The sequence below is a fragment of the Melitaea cinxia genome, chromosome 13, assembly GCF_905220565.1.
Source record: "Melitaea cinxia chromosome 13, ilMelCinx1.1, whole genome shotgun sequence".
Lineage (NCBI taxonomy): Eukaryota > Metazoa > Arthropoda > Insecta > Lepidoptera > Nymphalidae > Melitaea > Melitaea cinxia.
Genome location: NC_059406.1, coordinates 2,507,799 through 2,530,879, shown reverse-complemented (window position 1 = coordinate 2,530,879; position 23,081 = coordinate 2,507,799). Strand labels below are relative to the sequence as shown.

The 23,081-nt window shown below is 34.5% G+C and overlaps 1 long non-coding RNA gene across 1 annotated transcript; it reads left to right on the top strand.

Moving 5' to 3' along the window:
• The first annotated feature begins 265 nt into the window (after positions 1–265).
• Positions 266–22,623, top strand: LOC123658837. Its single transcript, XR_006743940.1, has 3 exons — positions 266–330; positions 10,878–10,900; positions 22,613–22,623. It is a non-coding gene; the product is annotated as an uncharacterized LOC123658837 (long non-coding RNA).
• Positions 22,624–23,081: the final 458 nt, after the last annotated feature.

Sequence of the window (23,081 nt, the reverse complement as noted above, 5' to 3'; positions counted from 1 at the left end):
AAACAAATATTAATTATTAATAATTATACTAATATATAATAAATACACTAAGGAAAACAATAAATTATAATATGTGACATATTAAAGACAAAATATGACCTACATGACAATACACATATTCATGAACACATACACACACATACAATTATATAGTACGATGACACACAATAGTATTGAGCACTTGCGACCAAATCAACGAATGCTGCTAATTTGGTAATGAATATAGACCATATAATTTATCACGTTTGCCATGATCAGACTATAATTTAAATATCTTGTTGCCCTAAAAGTAAGATTCTTTTATAGAGTTTTTTAAAACTTGATTTGGTTGTTAAATTACGTAGCGGTGGTGGAAAGTTATTCCAACACTTAGTAGCAGCATATTTAAAGCTACCGCGAAAAGCGGCTGTACGGTGTATGGGCAAGCTCAGGGCATACTGAGACTTTACTATTGTTATATAATACCACATTCCAAAATGAACATTGTCATAACTACAATACATGCTGTAGGTAGCTATGATACAAACATAAAAGAAAATGTGTGTTACTAATTGTCCAAAAAAATTCTTTTCCTCAATGAACAACAGTAGAAAATTCGTCTATAAACAGTAAAAAAGTCGAAAAGACTGCGGGGAACCGGGAAGTTTGACGCGAACTTGGGGAGGCCTATGTCCAGCACTGGATTGCGTGAAGAAAAAGCAAGAAAATTCTTCTAATCTGATGTATCACATTTTTGTATTAGTGATAGGTCCACTCTTTGGCCTACTCTGACTTTGGAACAGGTTGGTTATTATAGGTTAGGGAACGTATCTGTATTTGAGGTAGGGCAGTAAATATCCTGCTAACAATCTGGAGCAGCCCGACTGGGGAATACCTCGACCTTACAGAAGATCACAGCTAAATAATACTGATCTGAAGTAGATTTGTGCTTTGGTGGTGAGTAACGCTATGGCAGTGCTTTTGGTGTTGCAGACGTCTTACCAAATCGCTTATCATCAGATGAGCCATACAATTATTTGCCAACCTAGTTGTATAAAAAAATTAGGCAAAGGTCTATAAGAAGATAAAAAGGTAAAGACATACAACCACACAACACGTCAAGTCATTCCATACTAACTCAATGTACGATATAAGTTTTCATGAGAGAAGAACACAAGCGCGCCCACAACAACAGTAAATCAATACGAATTCGTGTTTGCATCCATGCAGAAGGATGAGCATAGAAGACAAACGACCAAAAGTAACAAAGCAGAAGCGCATCAACAAAACGTGCCAGTAAATTCTTCGAAAAAGAAACAACTCTAAAACGCTTATTAATTCTACTTTCGAACAGTAAAAATATAGATGATTTGGAAGATATTGTTTGTTATTTTTTACTAAAACAATATGACTTGGCAAAAAACTTATTACTAAATGCGACCTTTATGTATAAATTAACATAGTGGACAAATTATTCTAATGTTGGATATATTTATACACTAGTTGTGCCTGCGACTTCGTCCGCATGGTTTTAACAAAATTGTTATTGTTCAGTTCACAGAGTTATAAAATAAAAGTAGCCAAAGTTACTTTTCATTTCATGAGGTATCTGCCAATGAAAGACCCGTCGAAATCAGTCCAGCCGTTTCAGAGGTTAGCCGGAACAAACAGACAGACAGACCGACCGACAGACAGACAGACAGACAAAAATTATAAAAAAATGTTATTTTGGTATACGTACCGTGTATACATAGATATGTATTTAGTAAAGAGCGATTATTTTTATATTACAAACAGACACTACAATTTTATTTGTTTGTATTAATGTATATTTATTCAAATTATATTCTGCTAATCGTCTTTAACCCTACTAATGTATATAAACATATACATTTATATTTATATTACATCAGTTATCAGTTCATCCTATTGCAGTCCACAGCTGGACATAGGCCTCCCCAAGTTCGCGCCAGATATCCCGGTTTTCCGCAATCCTCATCCAGCCTACACCGGCAATCTTACGTAGATCGTCGGTCCAACGGGCCGGAGGACCTCCCACGCTGCGTTTGCCAAGACGCGGTCTCCACTCCAGGACCCGTCTGCTCCACCGGCTATTTGTCCTGCGACACAGATGACCCGCCCACTGCAATTTCAACTTGCTTCATATTACATGTACTGTGTGGCTACGGTACTAAAGAATATAGCCACCCCCTCTCTTCCCGTGGGTGTCGTAAGAGGCGACTAAGGGATAACACAGTTCCGCTATCACCTTGGAACTTAAAAAGCTGACCGGTGGCGGGATAACCATCCAACTGCTGGCTTTGAAATACACAGGCCGAAGACGGGCAGCAGCGTCTTCGGTGCGACAAAACCAGTACTGCTGTCACCAACCCGCCTGCCCAGCGTGGTGACTATGGGCAAAACACATGAGTTCACGTTATTTTTGGCGTAAACTTGTGGAGGCCTATGTCCAGCAGTGGACTATATAGGCTGTAAGATGATTATGATAATGACATGTATTATGTAAATAAACGTAACTGATTGACAAAATCACTTAGTCCTATAAATATAGAATAACTAGCTGTGCCCGCGGCTTCGCCCGCGTTGAAATTAGTCTGTCGCAATGTTTTCCCGGCAAACTTCCAGTGAAACTCCCATCAAAATCGGCTTAGCCGTTCCGTAAACCTTCCTCTTGCCAATGGTGGAGCCCTCTCTCCAATGGTGAAACCGCATGAAAATTCGTTCAGTAGATTTTGAGCAATTCGATCACATTCACTTTTGGGGCCTTTGTTTTATAACACACTAACTGTTGCCCGCGACTACGTCCGCGTGGTTATGAAGATATCCATTACTACTAAGACTGCATACTATTAAGATGTTTAACGCAAATTATTTTTTTATTTCACTCACTTGAAATGCTTATCAAACTAAGTAACTTTTTAAAAGGCACAATTTAGTATAATTTAATAGTTATTTTTATAAAACCTCTCTATACACCACATTTTTTGTTTTATTTTCAGGCTGTATATGTTTCATACAAACTATCAAACCCCTTAGCGGTGGAATATCGTAAAATCCGTTCAAAGCGGACGTCTGCTAACTATAATCTACCTCCCAACCAAATTTTATCTTTGTCCAACCTGGATGGATAGACAATCCAGCGGTTTTTGAGTTCTATTAGTTCTAGTTAGTTATAGATTACGATGCATGATTTGAACACCTCCTTACCATCTATAGAGCATACATTTTAAATTTCAAGTCTCTTACTTCAAAAACATAGGACTTTCATACAAACTTCCAAACCCCGTTTTATAAAATCCGTTCTTAGCGAATGTCTACGTCTTATAAGGAACCTAGCTGCTAAATTTCAAGTTTGTAGCTGTTATAGTTCCGGAGATTTCGTGATGAGTGAGTAAACCTACCATCCCCCGTTTTAACCCCAAAAGGGAGTTGATTTCTAAAGATACATTATTTGATACCTTTTCACCATCTATAAAGCATTAATTTTAAATTTCAAGCCTCTTACTTAAAAAACATGGGACTTTCATACAAACTTCCAACCCCCGTTTTACCCCCTTAGGGGTCAAATTTCGTAAAACCCGTTCTTAGCGAATGTCTACGCCCTATAAGGAGCCTATCTGCCAAATTTTAAGCTTGTAAGTGTTATAGTTCCGGAGATTTCGTGATGAGTGAGTAAACCTACCATTCCCCGTTTTAACCCCAAAACGGGGTTGATTTCTAAAGATTCATTATTTGGACACCTTCTCACCATCTCTAGAGCATAAATTTTAAATTTCAATTCTCTTACTTCTAAAACATAGGACTTTCATACAAACTTCCAACCCCCGTTTTACCCTCTTAGGGGTCGAGTTTCGTAAAATCTATTCTTAGCGGTAGTTTACGCCTTATAAGGAGCCTACCTGCTAAATTTCAAGTTTTTAGGTGTTATAGTTTCGGAGATTTCGTGATCAGTGAGTCAACTTACGATACCCCGTTTTAACCCCAAAAAGGGGTTGATTTCTAAAGATATATTATTTGGACACCTTTTCACCATCTATAGAGCTTACATTTGAAATTTCAAGTCTCTTACTTCAAACACATAGGACTTTCATACAAACTTCCAACCCCCGTTTAACCCCCTTAGGGGTTGAATTTCGTAAAATCCGTTCTTAGCGGATGCCTACGTCTTATAAGGAGCCTACCTGCCAAATTTCAAGTTTGTAAGTGTTATAGTTTCGGAGATTTCGTGATGAGTGAGTGACCTTTCGCTTTTATATAATTATACTAGCTGTGCCCGCGGCTTCGCCCGCGTTGAAATTAGTGTGTCACAAAGTTTTGCCGGCAAACTTCCAGTGAAACTCTCATCAAAATTGGCTTAGCCGTTCCGTAAACCTTCCTCTTGCCAATGGTGGAGCCCTCTCTACAATGTTGAAACCGCATGAAAATCCGTTCAGTAAATTTTGAGCGAATCGATCACATACACTTTGGGGACTTATAATACACTAACTGTTGCCCGCGATTACGTCCTCGTGGTTATGAAGATATGTATTACTATTAAGATGTTTAACGCAAATTATTTTTTTATTTCAGTCACTTGAAATGCTTATCAAACTGAGTAACTTTTTAAAAGGCACAGATTAGTATAATTTAATAGTTATTTTTATAAAACCTCTCACCACATCTCACCTCATACACCACATTTTTGGTTTTATTTTCAGGCTGTATATGTTTCATACAAACTATCAACCCCAATTAAACCCCCTTAGCGATGGAATATCGTAAAATCCATTCTTAGCGGACGTCTGCTAACTATAATCTACATCCCTGCCAAACTTTATCTTTATCCAACCTGGATGGATAGACCATCCAGCGGTTTTTGAGTTCTCGTGATGTGTGAGTCACTGACCTTTCTCTTTTATATATATAGATTACGATGCATTATTTGGACACCTCCTCACCATCTATAGAGCATATATTTTAAATTTCAAGTCTCTTACTTCAAAAACATAAGACTTTCATTCAAACTTCCGACCCCCGTTTTAGCCCTTTAAGGGTCGAGTTTCATAAAATCAACTCTTAGCGAATATTTACGCCCTATAAGGAACCTACTTGCCAAATTTCAAGTTTGTAGCTGTTATAGTTTCGAAGATATGTAATGAGGGAGTCAACCTACCATTCCCGTTTTAACCCCAAAAGGGAGTTGATTTCTAAAGATACATTATTTGGACACCTTCTCACTATCTAAAGAAAGTACATTTTAAATTTCAAGTCTCTTACTTCAAAAACATAGGACTTTCATACAAACTTCCAACCCCCGTTTTACCCCCTTAGAGGTCGAATTTCGTAAAACTCATTCTTAGCGAATGTTTAAGCCCTAAAAAGAGCCTATCTGCCAAATTTCAAGTTTGTAGGTGTTATAGTTTCGGAGATTTCGTGATGAGCGAGTAAACCTACCACCCCCCGTTTTAACCCCAAAAGGGAGTTGATTTCTAAAGACACATTATTTGGACACATTCTCATCATCTATAAGGCATACATTTTAAATTTCAAGTCTCTTACTTCAAAAACATGGGACTTTCACACAAACTTCCAACCCCCGTTTTACCCCCTTAGGGGTCGAGTTTCGTAAAATCCGTTCTTATCGAATGTCTACAACCTATAAGGAGCCTACCTGCTAAATTTCAAGTTTGTAGCTATTATAGTTTCGGAGATTTCGCGATGAGTGAGTCAGCGTACCATCCCCCGTTTTAACCCCAAAAGGGGGTTGATTTCTAAAGATATATTATTTGGACACCTTTTCACCATCTATAGAGCTTACATTTTAAATTTCAAGTCTCTAACTTCAAAAACATAGGACTTTCATACAAACTTCCACCCCCCGTTTTACCCCATTAGGGGGCGAGTTTCGTAAAATCCGTTCTTAGCGGATGTTTACGTCTTATAAGGAACCTACTTGCCAAATTTCAATTTTGTAGGTGTTATAGTTTCGGAGATTTCGTGATGAGTGAGTGACCTTTCGCTTTTATATATATTATAGATTATAGATTATAGATAGTCATTATTTTTAAGTTCGCCGTAAATTAAAAAAAAAAAACTTACAATACCCAAGTGCTTCAGATGCATTAACAGAAATGGTTTAAACTTGAATAAATATAAAGATAATGGAAATAAAATAAAAACCGAGTATAGCAGCGCTACATTTACTTAAAGTTATTTTAATACCCTTGATTCAAAACTAATTTGTATTTTCCTATGCGCCGGTCACCATTTTATAAATTGACGTTAAGGTCGCCAAAAAGAAACTTCTTCTTTTATCCACCTGTTGATCACAGTTAAAAGTTCATTGGTGTTCTTTTTTGATGACTTAAAAAACCGTTTATTTTAAAATTGTACACCAAGAATTTTTTTATGTCCGTTTATTACTAGCTGACATAACATACTGGTGTTGTCCTGTCTATACAGAAGGAGTGATGCATTTTAGTGTAATTTTATAACATTTTATATAACCTATATGTATCAATACTATATATATATATATATACTACTGTTTGAACGCGCTAATCTCAGCAACTACTGGTCCGATTTCAAAATTTATTTTAGCGTTAGATAGCCCATATATCAAGGAAGGCTAAAAGCTATAATATCATAACGCTAAGACCAATAAGAACGGAGCATCAATGAAGAATGTACTAAAAACGGGATTTCTTCTTTTTGAGACCTTCCGCTGCGTGCCCAGCGTAAACAGTAAAAGTTTTGCAAAAATCATGCAGACAAAGTCGGAGGCAGAAGCTACTACAGTATAAGAGTCGGGGTGGGAATCAAATCCACAACCTCCGAAAACGAAGTATCACTACAAACTGAGACAACGGACTATATCTAATATTATAATTAGATACATAATTATGTTGCTTAAATATTTTAAATGTATATTTTATTCGTAGTTTCTTAGTTTACACAAAGTTCGAATCGAAGTTAGCAAAAAATAAATTAATCTAAAATTTATTTTAATACTAGCTGACCCCGCAAACGTTGTTTTGCCATAATTATATGTTATTAACTTTCTTAATCCCCCCCCCCCATTATACCTTAGGGGGATGAAAAATAGATGTTGTTCGATTCTCAGACCTATCGAATATGCACACAAAATTTCATGGGAATCGGTCAAGCCGTTTCGAAGGAGTTTAACTTCAAACACCGCGACACGAGAATTTTATATATTAGATTTATTTTTTTATTGTTATTCCTGGACTTTGAATTCATACAAAAGATGTTAATCTTTTAAAAAAATGTACGTGTAAACTTATATTTCTTTTTCAAACCTTATCAAGCAAAAAAATCACATTTCAATCCAGAAACCGTTATAACAAATAGCGCTTCAAGCGCACTCGGCGCTCAGAACGCTACACTTACCGTCATTTGGCAACAAAACGAGTATTGTCTAAAAGATTAATGACGAATTCCGCCGACCGACCTATGACGGATAATCCACTGAAAGCAAGTGACCAAATAATAAAACGTTTTCTTACATAATAAAAATAATACGCCTGAGAAATTTCGCTCTGAATGAATTATAACTGTGTTTATTTCGAAATGAATTCGAAAACTCGTTAATACAGCTGTCACTTATATGTATTGTTTATCTAAATACTAACCCCATGTATTTTATACAAGACACTTATTGGCCAGTTATAACTCGTACTGCCAACAATATGGTTCTTAGTAAATGAAATGATAAATTTACTAATACGTATGTAAATATTTTTATGCAGATGTGAAACTTGCATTTTGATTTTCATTTATGGAAATAATAAAAAACCATCGGCTACATGCTTTGTACAGAGAATACAGTAAAGCTAATTATGTAAAGATTTGACTTCTTATCTGAGTGTTGACTAATAGCAGTAAACTTCGATAGCTTCTTCACAATTGAAAAAAGAATATTTTTAATATTATTTATTATTGTTTTTAATATTTGAAACACCAATAATTTTCCCAAAACTGAGAAATTGTCTAAAATTATTTTAAAAATACTCCAAGTAGGCAAAATATGGTAAATATATCATTTATATGTTAGGTCAATATTATATTTTTGCCACAACCTTAAACAAATCAACCTTTTCAATCATCATTCTTATAATTGTCTTCTATCATTTGAAAAAATCTACTTTATTAATTACATTATTTATGACTGTGTGGATACGGCAGCAAAGAATTTGAACTTGAGGAGGCCTATGTCCAGCAGTGGACTGCGATAGGCTGAAGTGTGTGTGTCTACATTCCACGTGATAAATCATATAATGTAATTGTTTCCTAATGTTTACGCGAATTTCACTTCTTATAATGAAACAATTTTTTCGGATTTTATCGCGGTTTATTAAGTTTTTTAAAAGCCCGTTTCAGATACTTTACAACAACCGTGGTCACACGGAAGGAATGAGTCCAAAACAGTTATTTCACATAATGTAATCTCGTGACCAAAGTCTAAATATTTTACTGAATGATTTTTCAATCCGCAAATATAGCGATTTAGCGTCGAAAATTCTGAAGCGATTCGGTCCATGCATAATGCATAGTTTCAATTGTCTTCTGTTGTAAAATTTAGTTCATTTCAAATTTAGCTTGAACTCCACTTCTTAATACTGGTCTTATTTCTTGTCATTTAAATATTCTGTTTTATTTCGTCGTCGAAACATTTTGAAACGGAAATATCATTTTTTTTTTTTTGTTTAAAGATTCAAAGAAGTTTCTTCTCTGACTACTAAAATTCATTTCATGACATTTCAAAGCATATACCAATCAAATATATTTTAGTACTTTTCACTTGCGACCGGCTTGCGTTGCGTATGTCGACCCATAGCTCAGTAAATATTTCTACATACCTGCGTTGATTTATTTTTATTTCTATTCTAACTGTGAAATATAAAATTGTAAGCATATAAGTACACTTTTGTAAATCTTTTTATTTTTTATAATCTTTGTGTAAGTGTAATGAGTATTAAGTGTAAATTTTAAAAATGTGCAACGTTTTAGAAACTCATACGATTAAGTACTATACTGATACCTGTGAAGTGTCTTTGTGTATGTTATAATTACTTTTTCGTGTTTCAACGTGTATCTTTATAAAGGTAAGTTAGCCTAAAAATGTATTATAAATATGATGTTAACAGTAAGTGAGCTTTTGTTAAACGGTTTGTCAACTTACATGATTTAATAAAGACATTTAAAAATCAAAATCAAAATCAATACTTTTCACTATTCTTATTTATATAATAATACGTGGCAATAACTTTGTACCCTTTTTTACGAAAATTGCGCAGACGGAGGGGTATGAAATTTCACCCACTTACAGTTTATATAGAGGAGTGCAGAATGTTTATATATATTTTTTAAATTATGCATAAAAATACCAGAGCAGGCTGGGTTTCGAAATGGCTACAGCACCGTGGACCACATCCATACTGTTCGGCAGATTATCCAAAAGACGGAAGAATATAATCAACCGCTGTGTGTGGCATTTGTGGACTACGAGAAAGCCTTCGACTCCGTCGAGACCTGGGCTGTCCTGGACTCTCTGCAGAGATGTCATATCGACTGGCGATATATCGAGGTACTAAAATCTATGTACGACGCGGCGACGATGACCGTTCATGTCAATGACCAAAGAACAAGACCTATTTCCCTCCGGCGCGGGGTAAGACAGGGGGATGTAATATCACCGAAACTGTTTACCACTGCGCTAGAGGATGTTTTTAAGACCTTGGATTGGGGGGAACGGGGCATCAACGTCAACGGTGAATTCATCTCTCACCTTCGTTTCGCCGACGATATTGTCATCTTTGCGGAGACGCTGGATGAGCTAGGCCAAATGCTGGCCGGCCTAAACGAGTCCTCCCGACGTGTCGGTCTCTGTATGAACTTGGATAAGACGAAAGTTATGTTTAACAACCAAGTCATACCGATACCGGTATCGGTCGATGGCACCCTTCTCGAAGTTGTTCAGGATTATATTTACCTAGGCCATACTATCCAACTAGGCCGCAACAACTTCGAGAAGGAGGCCGATAGGAGGATTCGGTTGGGCTGGGCGGCGTTTGGCAGACTCCGTCGAGTCTTCACTTCGAAGATTCCGCAATGCTTGAAGACAAAAGTTTTCGAGCAATGCGTCCTGCCTGTGTTAACATACGGAGCCGAGACGTGGACACTGACCAAGGGACTGGTCCACAAGTTTAAAGTCGCTCAACGTGCAATGGAACGGGCTATGCTTGGGGTCTCTCTCAAAGACAGGATTAGAAATGAGACTATCTGCGAGAGAACGAAGGTAACCGACATAGCCCACAGAATTAGCAAGTTGAAGTGGCAGTGGGCTGGTCATCTGTGTCGCAGGACCGATGGCCGTTGGAGTAGACGGGTCCTAGAGTGGAGACCGCGTCTTGGCAAACGCAGTGTGGGACGTCCTCCGGCCCGTTGGACCGACGATCTACGTAAGATTGCCGGTGTAGGCTGGATGAGGATTGCGGAAGACCGGGATGTGTGGCGCGAACTTGGGGAGGCCTATGTCCGGCAGTGGACTGCGATAGGCTGAAGTGATGCATAAAAATATATTAAACAAAAAAAAACATTACACACACTACCATCTATTTGACACACACACGCATATTATACTCTTTTAATGATTGTCAAAATCAGAAGTTGAATTGATTTTTTTTTTAAAAGGCTCTTTATTTTCTTTTTTTTTTATATCACTAGGTTGGCAAACAAGCGTACGGCTCACCTGATGGTAAGAAATTACCGTAGCTTATAGACGCCTACAACACCAGAAACATCGAAAGCGCGTTGCCGACCTAATACCCAATCATTCATAAATCATCAGGAGCTCTGGTCACTTTACTCACCAACAGGAACACAATACTGCTTGAAAACAGTGTTATTTAGCTGTGATCTTCTGTAAGGTCGAGGTACTACCCCAGTCGGGCTGCTCCATATTTTGAGCAGGAAATTCCTGCTGTGCCCTATCTCAGTTAATAATTAGTTTCTTAATGTTTTAGTTTTCTTTAATTTAAATTTTTAATTATGATCGAATTTCGACCTCTGGGCGATCACTAGTTTTAGTATAAATTACATTCACATGAACCTTGATATAAATATACTCAAACTGCACTCTAAATTTCTCTTAAGTGGTTTCTAACCTAAATAAGAATTATCGAATATTTTATAGAGTAACTGTAAAATGAAAAATAACTATTCTCACTTCATAACGTATTATAAAATCAAATTGCCAAAGGTACTGAAAACCTGCTGGATAACCGCAAGCAGAATATCTTAACTAAATGATTCTGAGACGCTCACCGCAGTTTGGAATTAAGCGGTATTTTATCGGAGTTCGGGAATTTTATTACATTTAGAAATAATTCGATTTTGAGACTAACAATGCGATACTAATCTATATTACTATTATTTAATATTGATGTAATGCATGTGAATGTAATATTTATTTGAGATATGTACGTGTATATCGATATATTAAAAACAACAGACATCTATCTATATAAAAATGAATGTTTGTCTGTATATCCTTCACAGAATCTTAAACTATGCATTTCATCATATCATGATCTTCAGCAAAGTGTTGTGCATGAGCCCACAAAGGTACTTGAGTTGATATGACCAAAAGAAAAAGCGTAGCAACGCGCGTAGGGTAGGTAGGTATATAAATAAAAATGAACATTGCTAAGTGCATAACTCGAGAATGGCTCGACAAATTCGGCTAAATTTTGTTTTGTATATTCATTAAGGCCCACGGAAGGTTGTTATACTAAAGTTAAAATAATTTTACTCTTAACTTTTGACAGAACGAAGTAAGTCTTAAACAAAAAAAAAAAATAGTAGTATATTCGTTAAATACCTTATAATAGAAACACGCGGTCGTCTGTTCCTATGGTAAACATATGAACGCTGGTGTTACAAGTGTGGCGACATCTATCGCGCGAAATACGAACGACTACAAACTACGTAATTAGAGAAAACTGACGTATGCTACATCGCGCTATCAGAGTTTTCAAAGTGATTAAGTATATATACAAGATCCCGACAACAACCGTTGGGCCAGTAGCCCGCCAGACACAACACCCGTCTGGTGGAGGATCCTCCCTTTTCGATGGCGGAGACGATTCTTCACACTTCCAAACTGGTGACCCCGACGTGATGAACATCAGCGCAACCTTCATCGTCATCATCACTTCCTCAAGCTTTCGAGCAGCGAGTAGCATCCAGCATCTACGACTTCAGCCAGCCAGCATCTACGGCTACTACGGGTATCCTGACCACCAGCATGCAGCGGACCCGCATTCCTGGTCATCACCCACAGCCTTCTCAGCGACTTTGGCACAGCATACTGCACTTCGGCCGGTCAGCAAGCAGAGACGCACTTCTCTCCTGGTCGACGCAGCAGCCAGCCACTACGCAGTACTGCACCACTCCGACTCACTGGAGCATATGCAGCATCACCGCAGACAGTTCCGACTCACCGTGAACTATGCGGCATCTGGTTCCGACTCACTGGAACATTCCACTGGCCCGGCAAGCATCACAAGATGAATGGACGACTTAACCTGCTATCGACCTCCGGTCTCGGAGGGGAGTGATGTGGCGACATCTATCGCGCGAAATACGAACGACTACAAACTACGTAATTAGAGAAAACTGACGTATGCTACATCGCGCTATCAGAGTTTTCAAAGTGATTAAGTATATATACAAGATCCCGACAACAACCGTTGGGCCAGTAGCCCGCCAGACACAACACCCGTCTGGTGGAGGATCCTCCCTTTTCCTCGCGCTTCCAAACAAGTAACCACTAACTTTTATAACTATATATTTTTTTATAAATATACATAGAAATAATACATATATAAATACAAATATTACACCCAGACTCAGGCGGGAATCGAACTCGCAACTCGCGACACAGAAAGCAGGGCCACTACAAACTGCGCCAACGGTCTAGTCGAAGTATTCAAAGTTAGTATTTAAAAACAGTTTATCTTTATAACAACAAAAAGCTATCAGTGTCGTACCATCCTAGCAATTGAGATGGTCTAAACAATTTTTTTTTTCAAATTTTTATTTTTTTCGAATTTTTTTGAAAGAAATGTTTTTTATAGTACAAATGTCACGGGCAACTAAGAGCCCGTGGATGTTGTTAATATTATTTAAAAAAAATCTATATTATTATTAAGCATATACTCGTAATATTAATTACGCCTCCTGGTTTTATTTAGGGTAGCTTGACAGTCTACAGAAGTGATTGATTGATAAACGTTTAATAATATCTTTAATTTTGCTAAACGCTTGTCTAAAACAAAAACGCATTAGCGCAGCGATCACATTACGATGTATTCGCTAGATTCTACACATCCTCGCGATTCCCCGGTCGATTTTTGATATGATATTAAAAATATGCTTAGAATTTCCTGATGTGTGGGTAACACAAAAATAAAATCGTACAAATTAAAAATAGCATGGTGTCGTATCCTGTCAAAGATTTTCATTGTAATATGAAACCTTGAATAATTATGGGTTTCTGTAAAGAACTCACTATAGACAGCGCCACAGTCGCTTAGACCGAATACAAAATTCACATATCAAAAGTTTCGATCTAGCGAGTACATCGTTCCATAGCTTAATTGCCTAGAGCACCGACACGGTCAGTCGGATATGCAGATTCGATCCCCGCTGGAACGGTCGATTTTTGATATGATATTAAAAAATGTTTAGAATATCAAAATTGTTTATGCAGTTTCAAAAGCTAGCGCCTAAAAAAATGAATATAAATTTCAAACCTCCAAATTTATACTTTCCACACACTATTATCTTTAATTACATTTTCAAAATCAAAATCAAAAATATATTTATTCAAATAAGCTTTAAAATAATTCTTTTTCATTTTACATATAAAAATTTTAATTATTTTTAAAAGTAAAACTAACACGAATTCGGAATGCAGATTCCGCAGAGAAGAACCAAAAATAATAAATCATTAGAAAATTATGTTAAAATAATTTTACATTTTATGCGTGAACAAAAGTGCTAAGTCTTACGTTTTATACTCACTGATACGATGAGAAAAACTTCTTGGAAACTTTTCAGAAAGCTCCAAAGTTTTTCACGCAGTCATGTCCGTACAAGATGTTAAGAAAATTTCTTTGATATTTATAAAATAATTTCGATTCAATGAATAGCTATGGGTGCGTAGATTGAAAATTTTGTTAGATCATTTTGTATTCATTTTAGTTGAAGAATTTATTTAAATTGAATTTGGAAGTTTTTCAAGTATAAAAAGTCATCAAACTTGTTACCGAACATATTTTTTATGTAATAATATTGCGCCATGCTATGTGGTTATTAAAGAATATAGCACCCCCTCTCTTAACGTGGGTGTCGTAAGAGGCGACTAAGGGATAACACAGTTCCACTACTACTTTGGAACTGAAAAATCTGACCAATGGCGGGATAACCATTCAACTGCTGGCTTTGAAATACATAGGCCGAAGACGAGCAACAGCATCTTCAGTGCGACAAAGCCAGCCCTGCGGTCACCAACCCCGCAGCCCAGCGTGGTGACTATGGGCAAAACACCTTAGTTCACGCCATTTTTGGCGTGAACTTGTGGAGGCCTGCGCCAGAGAGACGAAGTACCTTCCGTAATATTATAACTGAGGGAGAGCTTAGCAGGACATATCCTGCTCAAAAACTGTATCGGCTATGGTAGTCGCTTACCATCAGGTGAGCCGTACGCTTATGTGCCAACCTATTTGTATCAAAATATATATATTTATATATATATATATATATATATATATATATATATATATATATATATATATATATATATATATATATATATGTATATATATGTATATATATGTATGTATGTATATATATAGCGTAACTGCATTCGGGATGTCATCTGTATTACTGCATCATAGTTTCATTTCGAGCTTGTAACTGCTACAGCATCAGCCAATTGCTGGTATCCTTACAAACGCATTATCAATTGAAGATAGTAATTTCAATATACCAGTAAGTTCTAACAATAATTCAATGTGTCCGTAACTGGACTAACCCTGGATTTTATGTCGAAAAAAAATATAAATTTGTATAGCTTTTTTTTTTATATAACAGACCTACTAATTCTATTTTTGAATCACACGTTTATAGTTTATATTCTGAGATTAACCTGATCAAATAAAGTTTTTAATAATACAACATTAAGAAACAATATCTATCTATCTAATAAAGAACAGACAGTTGGTAAAAATCTCAAGATTTGTTTTCGTTCGTAACGAAAATATAATTTATTACTGTACGAATTGGGATTACGGTATTGTCTTTGTTCTTAGCCACCGGGAATTTCGAATGGAATGAATAAATAGAAAAAAAAAATCTTGGCTCGGTATCCCCGCATTAGGCCGTAATATTCTCGAAGTTTTTCGTTTATGCCTCTTGTTGGTAGGGAATTAAGATAGATGACTTTACTTGGTATGTAGTGACAAGGTTCTTCAGATTGATTTTTTCCTTAATACGACAACAACTACATCTCGTATTACAAAAACATGTCTTGTTAGATTTTTAGAAGAAATGAAAAGTAGAAAAAATGTCATGTTTAACTATGAATCGAAAAACAAGTAAATTTATGTGATTTCTTTAATAATAATTTGTCTTATAGGTCACAATGTGCAGCGGTCATAGCCGCAGCGTGGGCAAGCCGCTCACGAGGTGGACCGACGATCTGGTCGGGGTCGCGGGAAGCTGCTGGATGCGTGCTGCGAAGGACCGATGGTCGTGAAAAACATGATGATGATACAAAAAAAATCTATCAACCAAAAAGCATACGTTGCATGCATGCATGCATGCATGCCATAGGCCCGTGTCATAGACATCTATATTTTAAGACGGACAGACGTGAAGACAAATATTATATGAAATAACAATAATTACCTGAACCTGAAAGAAACAATATTTTCTCTTCTCCCATTCATTTTATTACAATGAATCTAATTGCGTAGGAGATACAAGTAGAGAATAGCAGAATAGATAGCATTTCAAAGGTCTTTTCATTTCATTAATTCTGGTGCCTAATGGTAAAATATAATTCACAGAATTACTTCAAATACTATTTAAAATGTAAAAATACGTTACTTTATTGTTTTATAGTAAAAATAATTTTAATAAAAAAAGGAAAGTTCTGGGAAATCGCTATTATTATTTTCCGAGGTTTTTTGAATGAACAATTTTTTCTAGTGAAAATAATAATAATTATTATTATTATATTCTTTATTGCACACCATTAAAAGATACAAACAAAAGTATTACAATTAGAGGAAGATGTACAAAGGCGGTCCTATCGCTAAAAGAGCGATATCTTCCAGACAACCTTTGGGTATAGGACTTAGGTGGCGAATGCTAGCGCGACCCCCTCTCGCCCCACCCAGGCGGACAACTGCTCACACGTGATCGCTTTTTAGCCGGTAGGAGTCTGACATAACTCTCTGGCGCCCCCGCGCCGGATGATTATGTCAGACCATATGAATATCCATGATGAATTTTCCCCACGTAAAAAAGGGGGCATAGAATTGGCAGAAAAGTGAAAAAGTGCAGAATCATCGCCTCGTTTATTTCTCGTTTTAACAAAACACATGCTAATTCGTTAATAGATATTAAACTGTATCTCATAATTTTAATCGATCCATAAAATTAGCAAATAAATAAAAATTGTATAATCACAAATAAATGTTTTTATTTTATTCATAATGGCTAGTTTCACGTCACGAGTCACGTATTTGAAAGTTAGATTCAGTTATCAACTGTAGTCAAGTGCTTAAACTTCAGTGGCTAGTATGTTAAAATATTTTTCTTTTTTATTTTTAAAATAATTTTGTAGCGATATCCTTTTATATTTACCATTTACAAATGTCTTTGACGATATATGTTGCTGATTATAATTGCAGTCGTCTGGGTGTTTGTGCAGTCCTTGTCGTGTCCTCCCCACCCTGCCTCAGAGAGCACGTTAAGCTGTCGGTCCTGGTTGTTGTCATGTACACCTGATAGCGACCGTTACTCATAGGAGGGAATATATCCGCATATATGTATAATGCAGGTCAATAAATTAAAAATATAGTTTAAAAAACAAGATGGCTTAAAAACGGAATGTCCATTCTTCCAAATACAATCGCGACAGTGTTGCGTCCAAGTAAAATTTTATCGAAATGTGTTTCGAATACTTAATTATGATTTTTATTTAATTTGACTTGTAACAAAGCCCAAAGAAAGAAAAAAACTATTTTCTGAAATACGAAGATGAATACGAATTTGATACTTATGGTGTATTGTCATGCGTGGTTTAACTTCCAACGGCTTTTATTTTTATACGCGTCGATGCGACACGGAAAAGTTGTCAGAACTTATTCCAACTTCTTTTAAAAGCTCGAAAGTTTCTTACAGCCATGTCCGAACAAGATGCAAAGTATTTTTCTTTTATATTTGAAAATGTTACAATTCACTTATTCACTTTGAAGCTTTGTTTACACTTGAAAACATGTTTAAACTTGTAGCTATTATATTGAAACTTCATGGTTTTCGTGAAGAGATAACTGCGTCATTGGTTTAAAACAATTCTGCTATATTTATGTACATTTTTAAACATTTGCAGGTTATAGAAGGTATTGTAGGTTATATTTTTAGATGATTTATTTTTATAATTGAGTCATAATTATGAATATACATAAAAAATTCTATGTTAAGAGTTAAAATTAAACACGAGTAGAAAGCGAGAGATATTTCGTATACTTAAAAAACTTACATAAGTTCTAATGTATTATTTATGAAAATTTCATCTCGTGAATGGGTTAAACCAGCTGCCTGAGAAATTGCCGAAGTAAATCATACCTGTCCGTACTTTTGAAATTCTATATATTTTCGTTTAATAAATGTTAATCGCACAGATTTTTATTAGAACTAACAAAATAACTAAAGTAAAATATCTTTGTTTAATTTACAAAAATAAAACTCAAAAAGACTAAGTTTTTTTAAAAATAAGTTATATAAAATGCATATGTTTGTTAGCTGAACTAAGCTATGTGATTAATTGTGAAGTTAGACGATAAATAGGTTTAATATTTTATATACATAAGTATATTTTAAAGTTATAAGCTTTCACGATTTATATAAATTTATCGTTAAATATATTTAAAAATTGTAGGTATGTTAGTAGTTCATTTCTGTAACGAATGAATATATATATATATATATATATATAATGTATAACAAAATATAAGTAATTAAAAAAAAACGTAACGGCTAACATATTCCTGGCGTTTAATATATGAGTATGAGTAAAATTAATGAATATACTTTTAATATATTTTTGACCGAGAAGCCTTTAAAATTAAATTCCAAAATCACTTAAATTGATTGACAATATTCTGTATTCAGATGCGAAATAATTTCAATTTTAATTATTGTTTAATTTTCTGATTATAATTAGCCATACGTAAACTGTATCCTGAAAACCTGATTATATTTTTTTGGTTAAAAGTACGATTAGTAAAGTTGATCCTAATTAAATAGAAGGGATTTTTTTATGGAAAACAAGTTTACAATTGACGAAAATTTTGATTGATGGCAAGTAACGATGTAATCTTGGGTTGCGGTGGCACAAAAATGCCTATTCACTCTTTCTCTTGTAAGTGTACGGATTATAATTGGTAGGATACATGGAGAATGAAAGGTGGTGTTACGCTTTGAGTATTGAAATAACGTAAGATTTGTAAGCTTAAAGCGCTGTTTCTAAAAATAAAATTAAAGAATTTTATTTTATTTTTATTCATTACTGTAATTTTTGAAGAGGTGTTTTCTTGTTTTCAGTATTCTTGAAGTAGGAATTAAAACTAAATTTAATAATTGTAAGATGAAAAGTAAACATTCAACAATTTTTTTTGTATACTACCTACTAGGGTGGCAAACAAGGTTCACCTGATATACAATTATTTAAAGTATGAAAAATACAATTAGGTCACGTTTAGGGGAAAAATCGGAGGGAAATAAACATACTTTCGAAGCAGGCTAATATAATGATTAAGGTAGAAACATCCTGCTAAGGAAGATAAGATTAGGTATTTGACCACTCATCTCAGGTTTCATAAGTTTTTACATTATTTGATGACTGTATCGGTTACCGCATATTCAACAATGTAATATATGACAGTCTACAATTTAGGTTATTTCTTGCCAAATTGCTTTTTTGCATTTACCTTAGACACCTATGACGTCACTACTTCTGCCTATTTATGCTTATAGTTATTTCAATAAATTCAGAGTTACAATCGACTCTCATTGGCCTTAGTTTACCCCGTCAACTTGTAGTCATGTGTAATCCACTGTCACTCAACTATAAACTGTACAAATTACAATAACATCAGAATTTTAACAGTTTTGACTGAAAAGCTAGAGTAAACCTTATAATATTTCGAAATTTAAATGTTAGCTTGTATAATATACTTAATAGTGTTATTGTAAATATTCTCTCTAAAACATAGCCCGTCAACAACATATAAATAACTATTCCCTCGCAGTAAGTCTTAAGTGCCCCGGCGAGGGCCACGCGGCACGTATGCCAATATTCTAAAAGCATGCTTATACATTCAACGAGGGTATTTGGATGTTCTTCGTACTCTTAAATCGAGCTGTTTTGTTGATATTTTAAAGAAAATTTTCATTTTAAATTTAAATTTTTACAAGGTAATTTCACACACAAAAAATATATAAGATCGTGCTTTATAGCTTATATCGTGCATAGCGTAAAATCTTGCAAATGTAATAATTCACATAATTGTTCTCTTGTAGATAAAATTCTGAGCTAAGTTTATGTTAAAAAAATATGTAAACATAAAAAAGTAGTTTATTAATAGCATTGGTTAGAAAAAAACTAAAATGCTGAGTTGGGACGAGTATCTGTCTTATCTTATTGAGATGAACTTTTTCAATAGAAGTTTAATAAGATATATTCAGAACTCCAAAAATTTACAAAATTAAAAATAAATATAAATTTGTCAATATAAAATCTATTAAATACTCAGTATTATATCAAGAAATTGTAAACTTTTGACAAAATAAAACCAAATAAAATTATTATTTTACTTTTATAACAACGGATACAAAAGCACACACATAAATTTGTTACACATACATTTTAAAAGAGAATTTAAAAATTATATTTTTTCCAACTTCAAATATTTAGCGAGTCTATATCGGAAGCCCAGAGGCGCTCGGTTTCATGCATAATTCATAGTTTCAATTGTCTAGTGCTGTACAGTTGGCGGTGCTTAAAATTCAGCCCGTACTTTGCTTCTTTAAGGGGCAGTCTTTATTTCTTACGGCTCAACTTTAAGAATTTAAAGCGCTTTTGTTTGTCTCCACTTATTTTTCGGTGTCTCACTTCTGCGCCTTGCATTTTTTGTTTATTTTTCAGAACTTCGAGATAGAAATGTTTCTTAAGACTACTGAGGACTCTTTTTAATCATAATGTTCGTATGTTGAGATAGTTATTTTAAAATAATTCTTGAACGTTCATTATTGATGTACTCCTTGTACTTTAATTTATATTTATAATTTAAAATCGATGCACATGATATATTGTATTCGATTTTTAATGTAAATTATATTAGATTTTTTTCTTTTTTTAAATGATATGAATTTAAAAATTTTATTCATATTTGAATCTCATATTGTCTCTGCATAGCTGAATTTACGTAACTAAGAAGTTTGCTCATATATTATTTTGTCCTAATTTTATTTGTGAGGATACTATATATGTTCTTGTATATATTTTTTGTGATATACGATTCAAAACTTTATGTAACCGATAACTACGTGTTAAAAACTATAGATGTATCATTATATTTTTTTATGATCTCCATCTAGTTGTCACTAATGTTTACCAGAAATAGAGATATGCCCAAAAACGACCCGATAGTGGAACACTCGATCAGTATTCAGATTCAGAAGACTTTGTAGTTTTATATGTCAGCATAAAATTCATCATCACATCACTGCAGCCTATCGCAGTCCACTGCTGCACATAGGCCTCCACAAGTTTGCGCCAAAAATAGCGTGAACTCATGTGTTTTGCCCATAGTCACCACGCTGGGCAGCACCGCAGGGCTGGCTTTGTCGTACCGAAAACGCTGCTGCCCGTCTTTGGCCTGTGTATTTAAAAGCAAGCAGTTGGATGGTTATCCCGCCATCGGTCCGCTTTTTAACTCCAAGGTGGTAGTGGAACTGGAAGAGAGGGGGTGGCTATATTCTTTACTGCCGTAGCCACACAGCATAAAATGAATACACGACAAATAAAAAAACTTATAACATCTACTGCAACAAATAACGTATATGGCCAAAGAACCACGGAATATTTGACTCATCTCTTGTTTGTTGGCTTTTAAGAACAGAACCACTATAAACCACCGAATTAAAAGGTTTTAAACTTACTTTAGTTTGTAGAACTACCCACCGTTAATTGCCTAAATGAACTGTATTCAAACTTAGCACTCCGGACAAATCCCCGAGGTTTTGGAGTGAAATATTGTAATTTTGTATGTAGTATGAGTTTAAATAATAAATTTAAAAAATGTATGAAGTAATTAATTACAAAAAGTTCGTTACATTATAGATGATTTCACTGTCTTAGAGGACCCATAACTCATTACGTGTGTACAATTGCAAATTTGACATTTTATACCCTTTAAAAAAACCACTAATATTGAAAGCTTATGAAATATAATAATAATAATAATAATACTCATACTCTCTACAGTACAAAGGCGGTTTTATCGCTAGAAGAGCGATCTTATATAAGATAAATATTTTTCAGTGATAAGCGAATATAGACTAGGTGACATGTTTGTTGGCTTTCTAGAAGAATTTTACATCCAAACATTGTTCATGAATAAAATATTCAGAATTTGTTTTCAAGAAGAAACTAATTTTCCGAGTTAGTTGCTGTCTCAGAATTTTTCTTCCATTTCATAATTTTTTCTATTCGACTTTTCGCTATATTTCAAAGAAGTTGGGTTTCTTTTTAAATGTAAAGTATTGTTTGATTTTAATTTCAAAGTTATTTACATATACTTGCATAAAGTAAAATTGATTTTATTTTTATTACCTTATAAAACTTTATAAGAAAAGAGGAAACAGCAATAAAAATCAAATTTGGAGTATAATCTACATCTACCGTTAAAAGTACATAAGTAATTAAACACGTTTGAAATGAATTATGTTAATTTTAAATACAAATTCATTTATAATTGAATATTTAATTTTCAATTATTCCGTGCATTTATTCTACTACTTAATGATACTTTGTATTTTTAAACAGCGTAATTGAATGCATTGAAATTGTATAAGCTTCCTTGTTAATATGTAAATGTACATTTTAAATGTAATTTATAGTTATTGATGTAGAATAGATGCATTTGTCAGATAATCTACCAATTTTAAGGGTTTGATGGCTTTGATTTAAATAATATATAAATGCCTTTATACGACCGTTATAAGTTGGGACGAAAAGACGCGATCACGAAAGCAATAGTATTTTCTTAATCTGATCAATCTTATCATAATAATTCATTAACTTTATATACATCTATGTATGTCTATTACAACTTTCCATTTATATAAGCCATGTACATATTGTTTTTATTTTTGTATTTTTGCTCACTCTTGGTGTAAAATAAAGTGTTTTTATTATTATTAATATTATTTATTTTTAAATAAAAAAAAATTAAAAGCCTGCGTCTTATTTTAAGCATCATGCATTATGTTTATCCTAGAGACGATTTATTATTAAACACTGCCGGTCGACTGTTTTGTGACTTCGTAATAAACGATGGTCCTACGCTGAAAATGGAAATATGTAAGTATAAAAATGTCATAAAAAGTAGTCAGCTGAAAAGGTCATGGCCTTTGACTATTGCAAAAGCAATAGACAGCTGTCATGACCTCTATCCCAATTCATTGTCATATTGTCAGTCTTGTTAAAGTCCGGCTATTTG